This window comes from Pinus tabuliformis, chromosome 8, assembly GCF_031772625.1.
Source record: "Pinus tabuliformis cultivar Carrire ecotype Pingquan chromosome 8, CPIR1, whole genome shotgun sequence".
NCBI lineage: Eukaryota > Viridiplantae > Streptophyta > Pinopsida > Pinales > Pinaceae > Pinus > Pinus tabuliformis.
In genome coordinates, this window is record NC_142294.1 from 152,998,417 (window position 1) to 153,020,815 (window position 22,399).

Below are 22,399 nucleotides of genomic sequence, written 5' to 3' on the forward strand. Positions count from 1 at the left end.
AGAAAAGGAGCTGGCATGGTGATGCAAATGGTGATGTTTTAACCAGGGTTACTGTGATTAATTATTTGTAGGCTAAGGGAAACATATGTTATATGATGGCCTTGTGGTGTGACGATGTGGCTGCTAGGATCTAGCAGAGATCTATTGGGTGAAGAGCGTGTGTTTGTCTTGAGATGCCAAGTGTTGCAAAATAACGAGCAACCGCTAAAGACCATTGCCATTTGGAGAAGCTGCATGTGGCTATCGTGGAGATATGCCAAGAAGATTGATTCTAGTGTTGTTGACTTGAGTGGAGACGCCTGAGGATATCAAGCCACATAATGAGGTCACTTTACTTGACTGATTATTGTAGCCGAATTTGCGACCCGAAGAATCTGAGTCTCCTGTGTGAGGTCTAAAGGAAGCCTAAAGCTCTAGTGAAACATAGTTGAAGCAAGAGAGTCTTGGTAATGTTGGAGAGGAGTGGGAGAAAAATGTGCAGCTAGGGTTTCTGTGTGTCTCAGTGCTTACTCCTAATGGAGGGCCATAGAGGAGGGAGCCTGCAACGAGGCCGTAGCCAGTAGAGGCAAGTCCCCACTGGGTAATGTCAGAGATTCTGTGGAATAGGAAAAAAATAATAATGAAAAGGAGACAGATGGGGTCAAGCACAAGGAAAATGTCAGCACTAAAGACAAGGAGGAAGAAGACAAAATCTAGAGAACAAGGGACAATAAAAAAAAGGGACCATGCAGACCCAACATGGAGACTACTCCTAGAGTAGTGCTAAATAATCCTGCATTGCAGGCACACAGGGAACATATGGGAACTTACACTATAATCTGCAAATTCATGGGACTATGGCCCATGGAAAAGGATTTACAGATATGGATCAAGTACCACTGGAAACCCAAAGGAAGCATCGATCTGCATCTTGGGTCAAAGGGATTCTTCACCGTGGTGTTCACAAGCATCGAAGACAAAGACAGAATATTCGAAGGAGGACCCTACTTTTATGCAGCAGCTGGCCTCTATATGCAGCCTTGGATGATGAACTTTGTTCCAGAGCAAGAGACATTCACTTCGGTACCTGTCTGGGTAAGGCTCTATTCTCTACCTCTTGATTACTGGCAAACTGAATCACTTGCTACCATTGGCAATAAACTAGGTCATTTTGTCAAAGCTTTGGAAGCCACAAGAAGGGGCAAATACACTTCCTATGCAAGAATCTATGTAGAAATGGATCTATCAGGAGCTCTTCTGGATGAAGTCGTCCTGGAAGTTTTTGATGAGGATTGGGTGCAGACAGTGGACTATGAGCATATCCCATTCAGATGTCGTAAATGCCATGAACATGGACACTTGTTCAAAGATTGCCCTCTTAGTAAAGCAGATAACAGGAGAAAACAAAATGCAATGAAGGACACAGAAAGCTTTCAGAAAGTGGCAAGTAGAGGAAAAATAGGCAAAAAAAGACCAAAGCATCTTCATAATGAGGGTCAAAAGGCCAGTCAATATAGATATCAAGCACTGAAAGAGAATGAAGAAATGGCAAATGAAGACCAATCTATGGAGGACGGCCCTAATGAAAAGGAAAAGGAAGAAAACTACAACCCAACACAAGAGACTAGTAATAAGATACAAATTATGTTGAGTGAAACAGAACTAGAGATGAATCAGGAAATGACCTAGAGTGAAATAGATCTGGAGGACCATGAACTTCAAGAAATTATAGATAAGGAACACGTAGACTGAAGGGGTTCTTGATGCAGGGAACCACAGGAGGGATAGATTCACTACCCCAAGAAGATTTCCACAGAATTCAATAGCTGTTTTTATGGAAAACTTAGGAAAGGGGGTTAGATAAAGGAAAAAACATTGACAAGCAGGAGTACAGAGGTGTGAAAACAATTAAATCAACTCCAAGGTTAGCTACCAGAAATGCAAGAAAGAAAAGGGGTAGGAAAAGGCAGAAGGACCTCTTGATGGAATGTGGAAAGTTAATGATAGACTCAGGTAAGGTGAAAGACCTAACCAGTTACTCCTTTACAAATCTTGAATTATGAAGTTCACATCCTGGAATATTAGAGGTCTAGGTAGTAAAAGAAAACAAATAATGCTAAGTTATAGAATGAAACAAGAAATGTCGGATATGATCTTCATCCAGGATACCAAATGTTCCATTCAAAAAATAAAACAAATTCATAGTAAATGGCTCAATAGATTTGAGTTTCTAGAGGTTAAAGCTGAAAGCACAACAAGGGGCATTCTAACTCTGTGGAATCCCCAGAAAATCAGCATAATAGATGCTGAAGCATCTAGAAATTACTTATAAGTGGTCATGCAACCAGTGGGGGTTTCGGAAACCTTCCTGGTCACAAATGTCTATGGTCCTCAAAAAATAGATGACAAACTCAAATTGCTAGAGTCCCTAATAGATCTCAAGAACAGACAGGCTGGGATTCCTTGGATCATGGGAGGGGATTTGAATATGATCAAGTCTCTTTCGGAAATTAAGGAGGAACTAGAGTGCTAACCAAAGACTCTTTAGCATTCCAATCATTCACAGATGATATGAAATTGGTTGATTCAGAATTGAGAAATGGCCTTTTTACATGTAACAATGAAAGAGGAGGTGAGGCACAGGTAGCCTCTAAATTAGATAGGTTCATGATTTCAGAGGAGCTGATGATTATAGATAAAGAAATAACAGCAAGAGTCCTTCCCTTTGGAGGGTCCGATCACTGGCCGATTCAATTGGAAATCAAGGGAATAGTTTCTCCCAGAAATAGGCCCTTAAAATTCGAGAATATTTGGCTCTCCCACCCGGATTTCATCAGTAACATTGAAAAATGGTGGTCTGAAGACTTGCAATTACAAGGATCACAAATGTACCTCCTTCATAAAATACTAAAGCATGTCAAGTTCAGGCTCAAAGAATGGAACAAGAAGGATTTTGGAAACATTTTTGTGAACAAAAAGTAATTGGAAATCAAAATTCAGGAACTCAACCAGGCATTGATCTAAGACAACTTTGACAAAGTCAAAAGTGATTAGGCTAACAAACATCATCAGGAATGGGAAAATTTATGCAAACAGGAGGAAATATTTTGGAGGCAAAAGTCTAGAGTTCAAGGGCTCAAGGAAGGAGAGCGGAATACAATATTTTTTCATAGATCCACCATAGCTAATAGAGCACACAACGAAATCTCTACGATAAAGAACGAAAATGGTGAGCTTCAGAACACTCATAAGAGTATTGAAGCTGTGCTTGTTAATCATTTCTGAAACATCACTTGGGAAAACAATCCAGATAGGGAACAATCCATCAGGGAAATTATAATGCATATCCCTAAGTTGGTGATTAGAGAGGACAATTTTAACCTCAATAGAATTGTTACTGAAGAGGAAGTAAGCGAGGTTCTCAAAGACATGCATAATTGCAAAGCACCAGGCCCGGATGGTTTCAATGTGGATTTTTTAAAGCTTGTTGGAATATTTTCAAACATGATATTCTGAATGTGGTGGAGGATTCCAGGTGTAGCAAAACCATCTTGAAAGCCCTCAACACCTCCTTCATCTCCCTGATCCCAAAACAGGATTCAGCTCAAACTGCAAATAAGTATAGACCCATAGCTTTACATAATGTAGTATACAAGACAATATACAAGGTTGTTGCTAACAAACTAAGACCTCTCCTTCCTTACTTAGTGTCAGAGGAACAGGCAGGTTATGTGGAGGGCAAACAAATTTTAAATAACATTATTCAAGCCCATGAGGTGGTTCACATGCTTACTAGTAAAAAACAGGTTGGGATGATGATGCAATTGGATATTGCCAAAGCTTATGACAAGGTGAATTGGATTTACATCAAGAAGGTTCTCACTGCTTTTGGTTTCAATCACAACTGGGTTAGATGGGTCATGGCTTTGGTGACTTCATCCAGCTTTTAAATTTTTGTGAATGGCTCTCCCTCAGAGATTTTCATTCCTTATAGAGGCCTCAGGTAGGGAGACCTGCTCTCTCCCTTTCTTTTTATTCTCATGATGGAAGGACTTGGCATATCCATTAAGCATGCCAAGGAAACGGGAAAAATCAAAGGTCTTTAATTATCTGAGAATGGTCAAGCTCTGACTCACCAACAATTTGTAGATGATACCATGCTGCAAGGAATCCCCACAGTTAAAGAAGCTTCAGCCTACAATCAAATCCTAAAGGAATTTTCCATGGCTACAGGTATGGAGGTCAATCTCTCTAAGTCAACAATCTTCTTCTTAAACACTAAAATTGCTATTCAAAGAAATATTTCAAGAATTCTTGGCTTCCAAAGGGATTCCCTCCCCACAAAGTATTTGGGAATCCCTCTCATAGCCAAACCTATGCACAAGAGTATTTTGGAACTGGTGCTTAATAAGATGCACGACAAAGTCAAAAATTGGACCTTCAGAGTCTTGAACCTGACAAGTAGGTTGGTTCTGACAAAGGCGATTTTGCAGTCTATCCCGGTTTTTATGTTATCAGCCCGCCCAGCTCCCGAAGGGGTTTTAGGTCAATTTAGGAATATACAAAGAGATTTCCTCTGGGTAAGGAAGAAGCAAAGAAGAAGTGGGCCCTAGTCTCTTGGGATAAAATCTATAAACCTAAGAGTCATGGGGGCCTAGGCTTGGATGATCAGGAGATTCTTAGTAAAGTGCTAGGAGCCAAGCTTTGGTGGCGATGGGTTCAGAAGCCAATAACCCAGTGGGCAAGGATATGGAAAGAGAAATATGCCAGCTCTTGGCACACTTATGTTCTCATAAGAATGCCTAGAAATTTAAAATGATCTCACATCTGGAACAGAGCTTGGGAAAATAGAAGCCTAGTTCAAAAAAATAGTTTTTGGGAAATCAGAGCAGGAGATCTTGCACTCTTTTGGGAGGACAAATGGCAACAAGAACCAACACTGTTAACAGAGGATTTTTTAAGCCTCAAGAAGGAAACATGATTCCCAAGGGTTAAATAAAGTTAAGGATTTATGGGATCCTACTCAGAACTCTGGAAAGTGGAGAAGCTGGAGAAAAATTGACTGCATAGATGATAGCCCCATTAAAATTAAAGTAGAGGCTCTTGGGAGCTTGCTTAAACAAAGAATGATTTTAGTTACAGAGGGGTAGGATCATTTGAGATGGGGCAATAACAATAAAGGCACCTTTAATCTTAAGGAAGCTAAAGGTATTCTCCTTGAGCTTGATTCTAGTGTTCCATAAAATACCTGGCAACACCTCTGGAACCACCAAGGTTGGATGAAGATCAAGATTTTCATAAAATTTTAACTTGGGACAACATTAGGAAAAGGGGGGTCATGGGGCCTTCCAGATGCCAGCTCTGTGAAGAGCAAGAGGAGACCATGGAGCACATTCTTAACAGCCGCTCTTACACCACGTGGTTGTGGGATTCTTTTTCTGCCATTTTCCAACAGATAGATAGGGATAGAAGTAGTATCACAAATACCCTTAACAAGTGGAGAGGAAACTATTCGGAGAATGATTTCCTTAATTTGGCCTGGGCCTTCATGCCAAGATTCATTATTTGGAATGTTTGGAAAGAAAGAAATAAAAGATTTTTTTAGAATGAAAAGGTTATTCCTCATATACTATTTGATCTGATCCTAAAACAGTTCAGCGAGATAGTTAGTATCACAGTACGCAATCTCCCTAAAAATCCCCCCTCTAAGACTGAGCTGAGAATTCTCAGACAACTTGGTATGAAAGGGATTATTCCCCAAGGACTGATCAAGAAGGACATAACTATGGATACATAGAAGGATTTCTAGCAACCACTACCGAAAGGCTATCTGAAATACAACATTGATGGGGCTTCAAAAGGCAACCCCGGAACAACTGGTTTTGGAGGCGTTTTAAGAGATGAAAAGGGTAGTATCATCTTTATCTTCCACTGCCATTTGGGAAGAGCCACAAATAATATGGCAGAATTAATGGCTCTGGAACAATGTCTTGATTTTTTGATCTAGAACCATGGCTCAAATGTCATTGTGGAAGAAGACTAAGAGATTAACATTAACTCTGTGAAAAGAATCAACGGTGGTACTCGGCCGGAGAAAGTATCTACTCACTGGAAGCTTATCCAGGTCTACCAAAGAATCCACGTTCACGTCCAGGTGCTTCGAACGGTTAGCTTCAACCATGTTCGACGATTTGCCAATAAACTAGCAGACCTTCTGGCCAACCAAGGGGTGAACAATGCTGAAGGCGAAATGGCGAAAAAGTGGCAGGAGATACCTAAAAACCGTTTAAAGGTTCTCTGTGAAGAACAAGCCACAGAAGACAGAGAAGTGTTTAGATATCAAGCTAGGTTGACAAGCATGAATTGATTTTTCTTGCAAGATCTTATACATCCTATCAGTATGTACTTGGTAGAAAGGCAAGCTAAAGTAGGTCTCAATTTATCCCAAAGTCAGTTGAACGAGGTTCACAGTTCATCGGCAGAAAAGTTGCCGGGTCTTTTCCCAAACAAGCACAGTATCAGATTCTGGTTCTGTAGTAGGAATAAACAAAATGTGTGGTTAGTTTTTCTGATAGATGGAATTTTCCCCCTTTCTGCTTTCAGGCTTGAAAACCACGGCATGGTCGGTTTTCCGGTGATCGCACGATTCATGAGCGGTTTATGGTTTTGCAGTTTCGGGAACGATCCCATAGAGCTTGTAACATGTGGCAGGTCAGTTGACTTTGAAATTGCCTTTGATCACACACTATCTCTCAGTCGTGTTAGGTCGTGCGATATGATTTCTGGCTGTTGGATCCAGCAGCCAGGATCAATGGTTGGGATCAAACGTGTTGTTTTTGTGGGGCCAGGTGGGCTCTATCCTTTCTTCCAGTTTGGCACATTTTTTCCCTCTTTCGTGGTGTGTGGGTTTTGCACGGTCGGGGGGGTCTATGGTCATATGTTAGCTCTGGGAAGTGTGTTTTATCCGGAACTTACCTAGTGGGTGGGGACTATTGTAGCATTTCCATGTTTGTTTCTCAAAAGTTTGGAGATCACTGTAGAAGCTTGGGGGTCTTGGTCATTGGTAGGGAGTCCTTTTTCAGGAATTCTTCTATAGGATTGGGTTTTATGTACAATATGTAATTTTTCTTTTGAATTAATGAATTGGAAGGATCGACGATTACTTCAGCAAAAAAAAGAAACATAGTTGAAGCAATTATATGCATGTGGGCTCGATCATGTTGATCTGTGTGAAGGAGGCAGTGAGTCTGAAGTTGTGTGTAATCCTCGAGCATGTGAAAGAAGTTGATTATGTAGTGCTATGCTGTGAAGTTTTCGTGAGCCTGCATCAACTAAAATTGGTGCATGCTAGTTCCGAGCTCGGGTGAGTTGTGAGGAGACAAAGCTCAGGTGAGATGTTGAGACATTGCCTTATGTGGTGAGACTCACTGAGAGAGCCTGTGGAGCTGTGTGTGGTCCAGTGTTGTCCGGAAGAGGGCATAAGGGTGAGCCTAGGAGCATGTGAGCTCAGATTCAGTGCTGTAAGCTCGATGGTGTGCAGAGATGTGGGCTTTTTGGTGTGAAGAGCCAGAGGATGACTCAGTGGTTGTGAAGGGAAAGTGGAGTCTGAGTTGATGTTGACGTTGTTGGAGAGCGTTGTTTAAGACCCGTGTGGCGCAGATAGTTTCCAGTGGAGTGTTTGCTGAAGAGGGTTGTTCCAATTGTGATGCCTGTGTGGCGCATATAGTTTGTAGTGGAGTTTTGGCAAATAAGAGTGTTCGTTAAAGAGGGTTGTGCCGACTGTGATGCTTGTGTGGCGCAGATAGTTTCCAATGGAGTGTTTGTAGATAGGAGTGTCTGCAACACCATTTCCACTAAAGAGAGCTTTGATGTGTGAAACCAAAAAAAAAAGTATGAAAGCCCCCTTATCAAGTTTTTTTTATGTAGTGTTGTAAGCCCTAGTTGAGACTAAGAACATCAAGCACCTTAAAGTTTAGGTTGTCGTGATTAAGGGGAGGTTTGTTATAATATTAATCACGTCATTTGTGACTGTTGATATGATGATGAGTCATCAATGGTAGTCAGTAGGGAGTCGACAGGAGTTGGCTAGCTTAGGGAAATAATAAAGATAGATGGTGGAATGCTTGTACATTCTTTGATTGTGCTTCTATATAAATTGTGTTATCTACAATGAAATCGACAAGCTCACTTTGTGAATTTCAACAAAAGCACCGTAGCCTGGACATCTTCTCAAACAATTAAATCATGATTTAAATTCCATTTAAATTGTAATATTTACGTAATTAAATTATACATTTAAATATATAAAAAGTTTAGCTACCAGATATAGAACACAATACTCCTTAGGAAATAAAATTAAAAACTAAATAATTTTATTAGGATTGAAAACTAAACAATATTATCATGGAATTCAAAGAAAGTTTTAGTAACAGTTTTAGCCTAGCATTTTACTACTCATTTAATGTAGCGGGGAAAAGAAATACATAGAATATCTCTTTATGTGCATCAATATATTTTTAGTGTCGTACTAGCTACATCCACCAACAATATTTACCTCCTATTATAAATAGATTATTACATGTCATTTTGAAATTATTTTAATATTCTCAAAATAATAGCCATTATCTAAATTAAAAAGATATTACAATTTAATAATGAAAATTTAGATATTTATTTTATAATATTTTTAATAGAACTTATGTAAATTTTTATTATTATTATTAACCAGAGAGTTGGTTTAGTTGGTCTTGGTTGTTAAAAGAACATGGGATATTGTGAGGTCATGGGTTCAATTCTAGGTTAGTTGGTCCTGGTTGTTAAAAGAACCCGTGATATTGTTAGGTCACTGGTTCAATTCTCTAGACTCTCACTGTGAACCACATAGAACATATAGGAAAAACCTATATGGAAGGACATTAATATTTTGGGGGGTAGACCCCAAGAAAACCAAATGGTCTACATCGCTTGGGTCAACTTATTATTATTGTTACTATTAAACATGTTACAAGTGTTTTTATTTTGAAATGGAGCTTTTAAAATTTTAATTTAATTATTGATAATTATTATGTGGATGGCAGGGATTTAACTTCCATGAAATGTTTTGGAATCTGATTAGTAGTATTCACAATTTAAAGGTTGATATTTATCTCAAAAGTAGTTAGACCGTTTCTATCATATTAATTAAATTGATTAATTAAAAAAATTGTGGTATTCATAAGTCATGCTATTGGCTGATCATATAATTGTAACGAAATTCATTTACATGTTGGGAATCTCATGAAGTAAGTGTTCAAATTCATATCATGGATTGGTGTCTATTGACCTTTACTAGCGAATTGATTTATATGAATGAATTATGGTTTTTTGGAGGAGGTACTCATAACCCTTGACCTTGGCCCAAAATATTGTAAAAAATATATTTGCAAGTAAAGAGTATTCATGGTAGGATCATGGTTTATCAATACCACATGCCCAAAAATCCGTGACTCATTTCATTTCATAGTAAGAATGTGATGATATGTCCTCCACCTAGTTTCAAACCCCATGAGGGGACATCATTGGCCCCTTTGTGATACCACTCAATGAGTAGGTTCCCTAATCCATTACTGGTACTTACAACTTGACTCTTGTTAGGGTGTAGTCTAACTTATAGATGAAATGACTTTTTTCATGACATCTTTTCTGGTTAATTTTAACCAAAATTTGGCAGCGATTTTTAAAGCCTTGATTTTAAGTTGTCTAATTTGTAGAATTCAGGTGCCCTAGGGGGTTTTTCAAGTGCTAGATCTATTTATGCCTTCTAAACAACAAAAAACACATTTTTTCTTGAAATTATTTTGACGAGTTCTGGTGAAAAATTCTATTTCGTCTACAAGTTAGACTACACACTCTTGTTAGTGGCTAAAGTTGATTAGATATACCCTTTGTGTTCTTGGTCTTATAACGAGAACCCCTAGGTTTGATTTTGGCTCTCGCCTAGAGCCTGTCTAGATTACTCCAACGAGTTATCAATCTACTGTGATAAACATAAAAAAAAAAAAAAAAAATTATACTTATGTTAATTTAATTTAATTTTATAACATTTTAAAAAATGAATTGCAAATAGAAAGGACATAAGCACCTTTCACATTAATATCAACCCACTATATATCACTCACTACTACTTTGGTAAATATTCACTAGCCTAGATCCATCTTAACTCCAAATCTACTCACTCCGAAGAGGTACCAAATCTCTTTTCACTCTTAAAATGGTTTGCATCTCAAGAGATTTAGATCCCGAATTAAGATGGATTATGGTGGTTTGATTCCTCCCTTTAAAAAGGCTATATTCCACATGGGTCAATACTATGGATTCTCCATAACATGGGTCATTTATATTTTTATCATCATTTTATTTTGATAAGGTTTTTTTTTTTTTTTTTAATTTTATTTCACAAAGTTAAAATGTTTACATTACATTACATTAATACTTTTATTTTATTTGAATTTCTTAAAATTTTATTTTATTTTTATTTTTATTTTTATGTAATTTGACTTGTCAAAATGTTGAACATTTGATTACAACATCTCTACTATATTTGGCTAAAGAAAACTTCTTGCCAATAATATTTAATATAGTTAAATACATACCATTAATTTCTTAAATATTCATAATTTCATTAAAATTCTATATATTTTATTTCAAAATAAACACACATATTCCATTAAATCAATACTTCAATACTGCTATTAGTGGTTATCTTGCGATGAGCGTTTCAATTTGCTTGGCTTCGAGTGTGATGTTGCAATGGAGAGGATTTGGTTTGTTGGTTTCTTGATCATGAGGTGGACAGAGAATGGTGAATTTGGGAATGCGGAGGTAGGCTCAGAAATTTTTTTCCGGTCATTCGACGAGCTAAGGAGCACCACATATTTGAACCCCACCAAAGTTGTGCATCTCGTCTCCCCTTTATCTTGTTGTGTTGCTTGTATTTTTGCTTTTGGTTTGGGTTTGTGAATTTTTGAAATTTGTCTATTAGGTGGGAGTCTACGAACATTGTGAGAGTTTGGTTTCGAGTGGGTTTAAAGAAACTTGGTTCATCTCATAATTGGCATGTCTAGGTTTTTTTTAAGTATCTAATGCTTTTATTTGAAAAATTAAGAGTCAAAGCATGCGTGTTTTTCTGCTTTTGGGACTTTATGCCTCCTAGGGTTCTATGTAAGTCATGGCTATCAGGAACCTCATGGTTTTGTTTATGGTTAATGGTGTAGGGGCATGGGTGTTATGTGGCTTGGGTTTCCACATTTATGGGATAATTATTGGGAATCCCTCTTGCTACATGATTTGTGCTACACCTTAGCGTTGTGTTGTATGTGTTATGAGTGTAGGTGATGATGTTGTGGGATTATGCTCAAGTCTAAGGGAGTTTTCTTTATGTGTTCTTTTATGTGTCTTTGCAGGTAGAGGGAGATTCAATAGTTGTCATAAGTGCACCCCCTTTGCTACTACCATGTCGGCAAGGAAGCATATGCATTTCCATATGGTGGGGGAGGGTAGCAATCGATAGAGATAGCAGAGAGTGTGGCTCTTTGATCAAGACTCTGTGGCCACATATTTTAATGTAGTGTTGCCAGAGACAAGAAGAGAAATATGCAAGTTGGAAACTCAAGTTTCACTAGAGAGGAAATCCTACTTTGATTCTGAAATTATGGACAAAGTGTGTACATGGATTCCGGACTCTGGACACATTAGGGAAAGGAAGAAACATTATTTGAACTCAGTGGCTTTACATTGGCATATGAAAAGCCTGTTGGGGTTTGTTTTGAAATACAAACAGGTTGAGAGATACAATGTCTCTACCACTTTGGAAAACATTAAAAAAATGTTGAGAAACCAAATGTTCACCTTGGATATATCATTGGATGCAAAGCTTGCCCATGTGTTTGTGTTGTGAATATGATAATATTGAACCTCCAAGATCGAGTGTGAGAGTTCCTGCTACGATCTCATTTTCTAAGTCTAAATGATCGATCATGTCCGTCATTTCTTTAAGTCTAAATCATCGATCATGTCTGTGATTTCTTTCTGTCTATTATGTATGATTGGTTTTGTTTTTGGGAAACCCCGTAATATGGGTTTATTATTCATTGTTTATCCAAATTTAGTTTTTTTTTAAGAAAGGGGGGGCAGTCTCCTGAAGGAGCTTTTATTAGGCTCAATTTTACAATATATACATGTACATCAGTCACATCAAATCACATTTTAATCCGGTATATGGCTGCACTATGACAGCTGCACAACGTCACATTGATAGGAGTCGATCGCGGGTGGGGTGCGAGAATGCCGACAACCCCCACTGTGCGAACCATGCACTTGGGTGTTGTTTATCCAGATTTAGTTGTAATGTTTAGTTTTCGGCATTGACTCTATAAGGAAATGTTGGTATTTTGAATGCGTGGAAGTTCAAATGAGAAATAGGAAAATTAGATTTTTTTTTTTTTTATAACATAAATATTAACTGGAAGAAAAAATTACTTCAATACTGTACTAACTCAAAACTCCAAATTGCAAATATAACTCAAATTACATTCATTTTCTGTTTATCATCATAGTCAGACTGTAAAATACACCATAAACATTAAACAACACATCGACGGAGACAATAATTGACTCTAAAATGCACACCACCATTATAAAACACATAGATAGACATAGGGGTCATGAATTAACCAACCCCTCATCATTTATCTTTTAGCTTATTTTCTAAAGGGAAGCTATGCTAATAAGTTTCCCTGGGAGCAGGTAGTTAATCATGGCATTCAGGAATCTGTGATTTCTAGTATATTGGATGTAGCTCATCAATTCTTCTCCCTCCTGCTTCAAGAGAAGATGAAATATGAGACCATAGATGTGCTGAATCCGGTAAGATATGGCACAAGCTTCTATACTGAAGTGGAGGAAATTTTCAATTACAAAGACTATTTTAAGCATTTTTCTCATCTTGAACTGCACACACCGGATAATCCCCAAATTTACAAGTATCTTTTCGATCCAAAACTGTATTTATTTAATTAATTTTCAATGAGCCGATCACTTAAGATAATAAGTTTTATGATTATAGAGAGGTTACGGAATGATACTTCAAAGAAACTAGGAAATTAGCTCTGAAATTGATGGGAGCAATATCTAAAAGCTTGGGATTGAATTCAGATTACGTAAAAATGGTCTTCAAAGATGGTTTTCAAATCGGTACGCTAAATTTGTATTCACCATGTCCAGAGCCAGACCAAACCATGGGCATTGGACGCCATTCTGATCACAGGGGTCTCACTATTTTATTTCAAAACGACGTGGCACTGCTATACCAAGGGCACTTTTAAGACATTATTTTAAGACAAAAGAAATCTTTTTTCTTAAAAAATCACTTTTTATTTTAGTTATTTTACATTAAAATTTAATATTAATTGAATTGTCTTAAATATAAACTTTAAGAGAAAAATAGTTTGAGACAAAAATATTTTAAGACAAAACTTTATATTTAAGACAAAAATAGTTTAAGACAAAACTTTATATTTAAGACAAAAATAGTTTAAGACAAAAGCAATTTGAGACAAAAATATTTTAAGACAAAACTTTATATTTAAGACAAAAATAATTTAAGACGAAAATATTTTGAGACAAAACTTTATATTTAAGACAAAATTATTTTAAGATAAAAATAGTTTGAGACAAAAATAATTTAAGACAACTTTATATTTATGACAAAAACAGTTTGAGACAAAAATAATTTAAGACAAAACTTTATATTTAAGACAATGGTCACTTTAGATGAAACCTATTTAATACAATTAACAATTAAGACACAAACATATCAATTTTAGACAATATTATCTAAAAACTGCAAAATTGACTTTGACAATGTGCCCTAAGTCGGCCAGCTTGCACGCAACTACTGTCTTGCACCTATACTGAGGTTGTTATTTTACTTACCATTCACGTTATCTTATATAAAGACAATGATTTGTTGGGCTCTTTCTTTTGTGGAGGTAGTCGACTAAGAAGAACGTGACAACTTTTACTGACAATATTTCTCGAACATCAATTCCTCTTCTGTCCCTTTCATATTTGCTGATACGATTAAAGACAACTTTTCTATCGTTGCATTCGACACTGCTACACAGAGGGGGATTTTAAGACAAATTTTTAAGAGAAAATAAATATTTTTTCTTCAAATTTTCAATACGAGGTGCTAGTAAAAAAGGTAAAGGTAAAGGATTAGGGATTTCTCTACTAGCATTCACCAAGTGGTTGGTTTCGTGAAGTGATATTCAACAAAGGAAAAGCGTTCTTGAGACACATATCCATGGGGCAGGTGAAGCAGATCGGGTTTTGTCATGTGAAGAACCTGTATAAGCTATATGTGGAAGACTGTGCTACATTAAGCACTAAGGCAGAGAAAGTGCAAGTCGCGATGTTGATGAACTTTGGCACAAAATACTTGGTCATTTGCATCATGGTACCTCGAATATTATACAACAAATAACCACTGGCCTCCCTAAAGGAGCACTTAAGCAGTAGGATATATGCAAAGGATGTACGTTGCAAAAGTACATAAAATCCACATTCCATGATCGGGACAACAAAGCACATGTAGTCTTAGAAAGGATCCACTATGATGTTTATGGACCTTTCTCGATAACCTACACTATCAAACACAAATATTTTGTCATTTTTATTTATGACTTCTCACGGAAGTGTTGGATCTTCTTCATGTCGAAGAAATATGAGGCATTCTCCAAGTTTGTAGAATTCAAGACACTGGTTGAAAAAGAAGCTAGCAAGAAGGTGAAGGCTCTGTTGTATTGGATGCAACACCCTCCAAAATTTTGTCCTACACTTAAATTTCAGAGTCAACTATGGATATTGTGATTGATCGTTCCTTAGTCACTTATTAGTAAGTTGATAATCTCAAGCTCCCCTTTTCGATCTTAAGAGTCTTCCATGCTTTTATCTTTACATAGAATGTGTCATCTTTGGGCATGGGGGTTATCACTTGTCATGCAAAGGGAGGTTTGTTTTGCTTCAAGGGGAAATCTTTATGAGAATGGGTTGTCGTCACCACATAGACATGTTTCACACTCATTTCACACACTCTTACACAAGTGTCACCTTTATCCTCCCAAAGTCTATCATCTGAGCCACACTTGTTGTAAGCTGCCACAAAGGTTGTTGCATTAAGCGAAGTATGTGTTATGTGTTCTGGATGGTCTATGTTGTATCACTAAGTTTTCAAGTGTGTGGTCGTAGTCAAGTTTTATCACTGTTCACATCAGTTCCACTGATCCCACACTTAACTAAATTTCAGAGTTTCCTTAGCAACCTAGCCTCATCCAACTTTCCTGAACTGCGCCCTTCACATATGTAACCCTCAATCTTTTCCCTTACCTGTTGGAACTGTGCAATGCACAGAAATACCAACCTCCCTTAGCATTCAAAATTGCGCAGTGGTTTCCTCCAATGTCCTTCCCTCAGGCGGAACCCACTGTCTCCAGAAACTGTGCAGTTTTGTCCCTTGACTACCTAGTCTGCCTTGCATCCTGAAATTGTGTAGATGTGTTCTCCCAGGGCCTCATCCCATAGCAGTGCCTTGCATCCTAAAATTGTGTAAATGTGTCCTCCTAGGTCCTCATCTCAGAAAAGTCACTGCCCGCTGAAACTACACAATTATGTCTCTCAGGGGCCATGAAGAAAGATGACATAATAGATGACTCTCAAGGAGCTTAGGAGAAAAATAAGCAGACCAAGGAACCCAAGGTATGATAGAATATCGGGACTGCCTGAAGACTCCATCTGATGCATAACCCTTTGGAGGCTAGGTATGGAAAACAAAGCACATCTTTTGAAATACACCTTTTACTGTAGCTTAAAAGTTTGCTTATCATTGTTGTATCATTCTACCTTTCAATGACATGCATGGTTGCAAGAAATGAAAGTCATTCCATGTGTTTCCTCTACGTGTCTTGTTCCCTTTCACTTGTTTATTACATAGCTTAGAAGATGAATACTATTACCACTTGTTTATTTAAGGTACAGAGGTTGTGACCAATATGATCTTATGACTAACCAGGCACGATGCAAGGCATCCTAAGTGGGATGAAATATTTTTGATGATATGTATATAGTCAATACACTCCTTTCCATTACTCCTTTGCATTAATCCTTGCTTTGTATCTTGCATGTACCCTCACTGCTTGTCAAATTTGGCTACCTGCTGCTAGTAGTCTCTTACCTCTTTCCTGACAAAGCAGGGAAGGAATTTCCTTCAACCTGATTTCTTCAAGGCTCTTCATAGAAAGTATAGAGGTAAGAGAAGGAGATGTGGAATCTCACTATCAAACTATTGAAAATACTTTTCATGTTTGAATCTATCCAAACGATTAAACTACCACTCAACAACATTGTCAATCTTGGAAGACTCAAGAAAGATCACATCTCTAGATATTATAAACTTCTTATTCACTTCATCATAGAGATGGTATGGCTTGGAGGTATGACTACCCAAAGAAGATACATTTGTGACTCCTTGCACTGAGTTTTTTTTATCTGTTCCTTAGGTATGAAGGCATAATAGGAGGAACCAAAAACCCTGAGATGCCTCAACGAAGGAATGTGGCCATACCACATTTCATAGGGAGTCTTGTTTCTAATAGCAAGAGATGGACACCTATTCTTTATATACACAACACATAGAACCACATTAGCCCAAAACCTTATGAACTTAACATGTGAACTATGCCAAGTTCATAGTGAAAGTAATACATTCCAATGAACTATGTGTTGAAAAATGCGGCAAGAAATTCTCAATTTGATTTTTCCTTGATTAAATTGAGAAATTCGAATTTCCACATCAACAAACAACTGGATGACGTTAACTTGTGTGACATGGCTTGTGTCACCTAGTTTACTCAGTAAGTTCGAGTTGGAGGAGTTAGAGTTTAGTTCTACATATGTGATTGCTAATTTGCAGCAATAAAGGTCAATTATCTCAGGCTGTTGTCAATCAAACTAGTTCTAACTTTTGGAGGAACTAGTGGAAGTTCATTTAGGGAGTGGGACTTCAGTAAAACTCAATGATCATCCAGTTAACTAATAAATCAACCCAAAATAGTTGGGGCATGCAGAGAAGTCAAATTCCCTAAGATTGGTGGAGATTCCAATGCAGTTTTAATTTCTTGTAGCTCACACAGTTGCAAGAACTTACTATAACCATAGTGGAGGAGGTAGCTTGAGTAGGAGCTTATTGTGAAATTGGAGAGGGAATGATTGTTGGTAGCATTAGTAGCCTACTAGAAATTTGTTTTGCACCACACTTCAATGTTTTGGGCAGGGTTTTTGAGGGTGGATAATTTTTTCTGATGCTTTTTGGTCATGCACGTCCTCACTAAGTATCTTGGGAGGTCTGTAATAGTTCCTTGCATGCATGTCCTCACTAAATATGTTTTGGGATGTTTGTACTAGTTCCTTGCAAATTTATGTTTTTCAAGGCTTAACTACTTATGATCTTAGGTGCTCACAACAGTATGACAGTTTATGACACTCTCCAAATCACCATTCCTGAAAGGATTCAACAAAATGACTTGAGAGGAGGATGAGAAGGGCACACTATTATTGGAACTAGCCTAGAACTAGTGGAATTGGTTGGTCACAATGGTTTTAGAGTTGTACTAGTCTAGTTTGGTGGTTCAGATTGGCTAAGGTTGGTCTTGTATTGAACTCACCTTAAAACACCAAAGTGACTAGTTCTCTACTAAACTGACCAATTCTAAAGAATGTAGTGCAACATAGCTAATGACCACAAAATAATATTTTTTAATAAAAATTACTTAAAATGAAAAAAATATCTTAACCCTAGGGCCATACAAAATCTAACCCTAGTAATTAATGGTAATATTTAATTTTTAAAGTAAAAGTAAAAGTTTGACATTCTCCTTATCTTTCCTCTTTGAAAAGGAAAGATAAGGATAATGTCAACTTTTACTTAAATATTTAATATTAACATTAATTGTTTCAGGTTGTTTCAGAGTGGTTCCAACTTCATTCAATTTTGAGAAAGTCAAATTTTAGATCCCATTCAAAACTTAGTGGTGACTATTTGAACCACTTCTTTGTAATGAGTCCTAGACTTTGAATTCCAATTTTTCATGTGCATTTATTGCATAATCATATTCCTCATGAGACTTTCCAGCATAACTTGATCTTTAATCCATTGCAAGAACTTGACCTAGCTTAGGGAACCATCATCTACCCCTCCCTAGTTGCTCCTCGACATTGAAATTTTCTTTGGAAGCAGGCATTCATTTTATCCATTAGATCATTTTTTCCACTGTGACAGTCCAAAAACATCCTTGCCAGCATATGCTTGACAATCCATCTCATCTTTACTGCTACCTTATAAACACTCTTAAATATTGTGTCTCTAATCTAAAAGAGGAAGAATCAGAAAGGGCCTTCTTGGCCCTCTTCTCAACCCACAATATGTTTAGCTTCTCTCTTGTGCTTACACTCTAGTCTTCTCGCAGCTTCAGAATGACGAATCTTAAACACAGTCTCATGATGTGCATTCAGGGAGGCATAATTCACCCTTGCTTTGCATCAGATTACCCCCTAGCATTCCTTTTACCTTTACATGCAAGAATATATTTTCCTTGTGGAGGACTGTTAAGCTTCCCATCTCTATTTTGCCTCCCTCTCCTACCCTCATGAACCTGATAAGCTGAATTTAACCAATCTCACTGTATCTGAGATAAACAACCCATCCAACTGGGTAGACTGAGTTGAGACCCTTTTAGAAACTAAATCCATCCCTCCACAATGATATGTCCCTCTCCAAACAACATCATCATGTTGTGTTCGATATCTATCATTCCCATGATCACCATATATTTCCCAGTCCTTCACTTACATCTTTGGTAACGTCGTCATTCAGATCACTTATACTTTGTTGTATTGTTGCTTGTGTTATGATTTCCTTTAATGGAAATATCTCCCTAGTAGGCACAAGTAACCAAATTCAAGTTCTTATTGAACTCTTGTGTTAACATACTTAATTTCCATTTTGACCTATTCGGTTTCAAATTCTAGTGTGGTTGGTTTACTGGTTGACTACTAGCATTCATGAAGTGGTTATTAATGATCATAGTTAGTTTAGAGTGAACATTGGACTTTGCCTTGAAAACCAAGCCCCATGAATATGCAATTATCATGGAATATTTCAGAGCTCATACCTTTCTACAAAGGAATACACTATTTTCATTCATCAAGAAAAGTTATATGAGAAAGAACCAAGTGGTTATGCTTTTCAACATTTTCACCTACATTTCCTATCTATTGTTTTCTTATTGAATAGGAAAGTTTGGCTTTTGGGATTTTCAAATTAAAGTTCTACGCTGGTGGTGTTCATGTAGCTTGTTGGTCTCCTTCTAAAATCTTGTTTGGTATGTGAAAAACGAGTATTGATGTAGCTTTTAGAGGTGCAATTTTTAAACATATGCAAATTCTATATTGACTTAAGACATGCAATGTTCAATCCCTACATGATACCTTTTCTTGACATTCCATTCATAAATTTGAAATTTGTAACAAGTATAAATTTTACTAAGTAATTATTATATTGATTATTACAAAATTGAATACAAAGGAAGAATAATGTCTAATGTAAGTTTATGTGAATGGAAAATGTTAAGACAAAGGAAAAATTATAGAATGATAGGTGGACCATAGGGGTTGGTTTCCTTACCATCGACGTATTCTATATAAGGAGAGAGAAGAAGGAGAAGATGGCATCACTTTTGCTTGTGTAATTGAGGAAAAGGCTAAGAAGAGACAACATAGTAATGGATTGATGGCTCATGCATGACTTGATTTTGAAATATCTAGAGAAATAAGGTCTATGGCTAGGTGAAGAGTAGAACTCCAAATATTTTTTGCAATAATCAATCTTGAGTGAATAGAATGTCATATCTACATAGACCTTTGCGAGAGTACTCTATTCTAGGTGATGATAGAGTACATCATTTCCTTATTGGAAGTAATTGAACTTTTATCATGGTATAATTAATTATAAATATTTAAAATACTAGATGTTTACAATCAATTTTATAAAGGGTTATGGGCTTCTTAATTTTTTTGCTAGAATTTTAAATATTGAGATAGAAATTTGTAAGGAGAATATAATGACCTCAATTCCTTGTGAATGCTATAAGTATCTACTATGTGTATTTTTTCAAATCGAATAGAAATATGATCAACTTTGTTTTTTCTAACGAAAAAACACACAAACATATTCTATTAAATAAGATTTTTTGTTATTTTTAACAAAATTATTATCAACCATGGTTTATTTAGAAAATAACATATATTAAATTATATGATGAATTATTAAATTGATAACTATCTAATATGGGTTGACTTTTAGTGATGCTTCTATGGATCATCTTATGATGTTGTGGATTATTTAGAAGTCACGTCACTAGTAAGTCAAGTTTTCATGTCTCCTTCAAGTTTATACAAAATAAAGTAGAGAATGGATGGGAATATTTAATTCATGATACTAAAAATGGGATCACAAATTATCTTAGGTTTACACACAATATATTGACAATGTATCCATGTGAGAAGTATTAGAGTAGAGGGATTGGATCAACCAAGCCTTTTTAATATATGAAAATATTAGGCTTCAAGAATTCATGCATTGTAGTGATGGATGCATTAAAGAGGGACAATCAAATTAACTCAAACTACTAGAATGGGATATTGACGGATGGAGGTTAAGTTGAACCTATTATGGGAGCCTCATCTTTAGTCTCTCCTTCGTCTATATGTTCTCCTTAGGTGATGGAAATTTTTCACAAAACTATTTTGAGCATTAACATTTGTTGATTACATAGTCATCTTGTTTCATTAATAGAATTATATTTCTTGATAAAACAAGTAGCAAAAATCCTATTGGTGTGTTAGGATTCAAAGTAATTTTTCCTTCCCCTAATATTATTTTTTAACTTGAAGAGGTGGAGGATTTTGAGGATGGCACATTATTTTCTTCTAAGAAATGTGAGTAGGACTCGATGAAATTTAGGGCCTGAATCGAGAAACCTGGTGAAAGAGAGTTGTTTAGTAAAATATGTTGATATTGCTGTCAGGATCTCAGATGGCGCCTCCTACCTAACCTAGTCACAATAAAACAAATTAAACTTTGAAGTTGCACTTTAATTCTTCCTGCTAAGTTTTTACCACAACCTTAAGGGACCTTGGTAAAATAAGTCCGCTGATGATTGGTCGTGACATTTTGGTGTAATAATACTTGTACATACCATAGAGTACATAACTCCATATCAATAACTAACCTTTTGTATTTATGTGGATGATATTTTGGTTATGGATGACATAGTATCTTGGTGGAAAGATGTTTGGATCCATATGACCATGGTGATAATATTTAACAAAATCCTCATGTCTATTCATCAATTTCATGTATGATTAGTTGGGACCCAACATTCACACTTGTACCTAGGATATAAGATTATGTAATCATTTCTTGGATGACTTCATTGTCAAAATTGAAGGAAACTTTTATACTTGATAGTTGGATTTTTGGATGCATTGCTTGGATGACTTCATTCTTAGTGTGGAGTGTAGTACTTGTACATGGGACCTTGGTTTATGGATGATCCTTTTATGGACACACTTCTTGGACTACTTCACTCTTAGGGTTGGGGGCAACGCCCATACACAGGAAGTTGGCTTATGGAGATACATCATAGATATAAAATTTGAGAGCAATGTGTTTCAAAGGGGATGAAATGGTGGGATCCCCCCTAGTGATGTAATGGGGTCCATAATGGTTAATAATATTATAAATATGGTGTTCATTTAATGTAATATATACAAAGTCTGTTATGTTAGTTATTATTAAATAATTCATACTAGGTAGCTTTCATGTGATAAATGTAATATGGCCTATTCATTAGCATAGGCACCAATAGTGGTTAAAATTTAGGTTTTATAAATGAATAATATTTAAGTCCTCCTTATTGGATTTGCTAAGCATAGTGATTATATTTGAGCATTAGTTCATTGGGAGGTTTCCCTTGAAGAGGAAAATGAACAAGAATTTATTTTTCCATCAAATGATTACCATACCCTGTTAAATTACCTTGATGGTTTTGGATTCAATGGAGTAAAATGAATTTTTATCATATTGTTAGAGACATTACCCCGTAGTGAATTCATGCACTGGAAACTTATCGAGGCCTTTTATAATCCTCACACCTGTCTTTATCTCGGGAGTTGGATCTCATCAACAGTCCAGGATGCCGATGCCCACCCGACGGTGAAGGTTTTCTTGAGCTTGGTCATGGTAACTACCCGCTCGATCCATGCT

The 22,399-nt window shown here is 36.6% G+C and overlaps 1 pseudogene; it reads left to right on the forward strand.

The window, feature by feature from the left end:
• LOC149234585 (2-oxoglutarate-dependent dioxygenase 19-like) overlaps positions 1-22,399 on the forward strand; it is a 55,071-nt pseudogene that overhangs the window by 3,798 nt on the left and 28,874 nt on the right.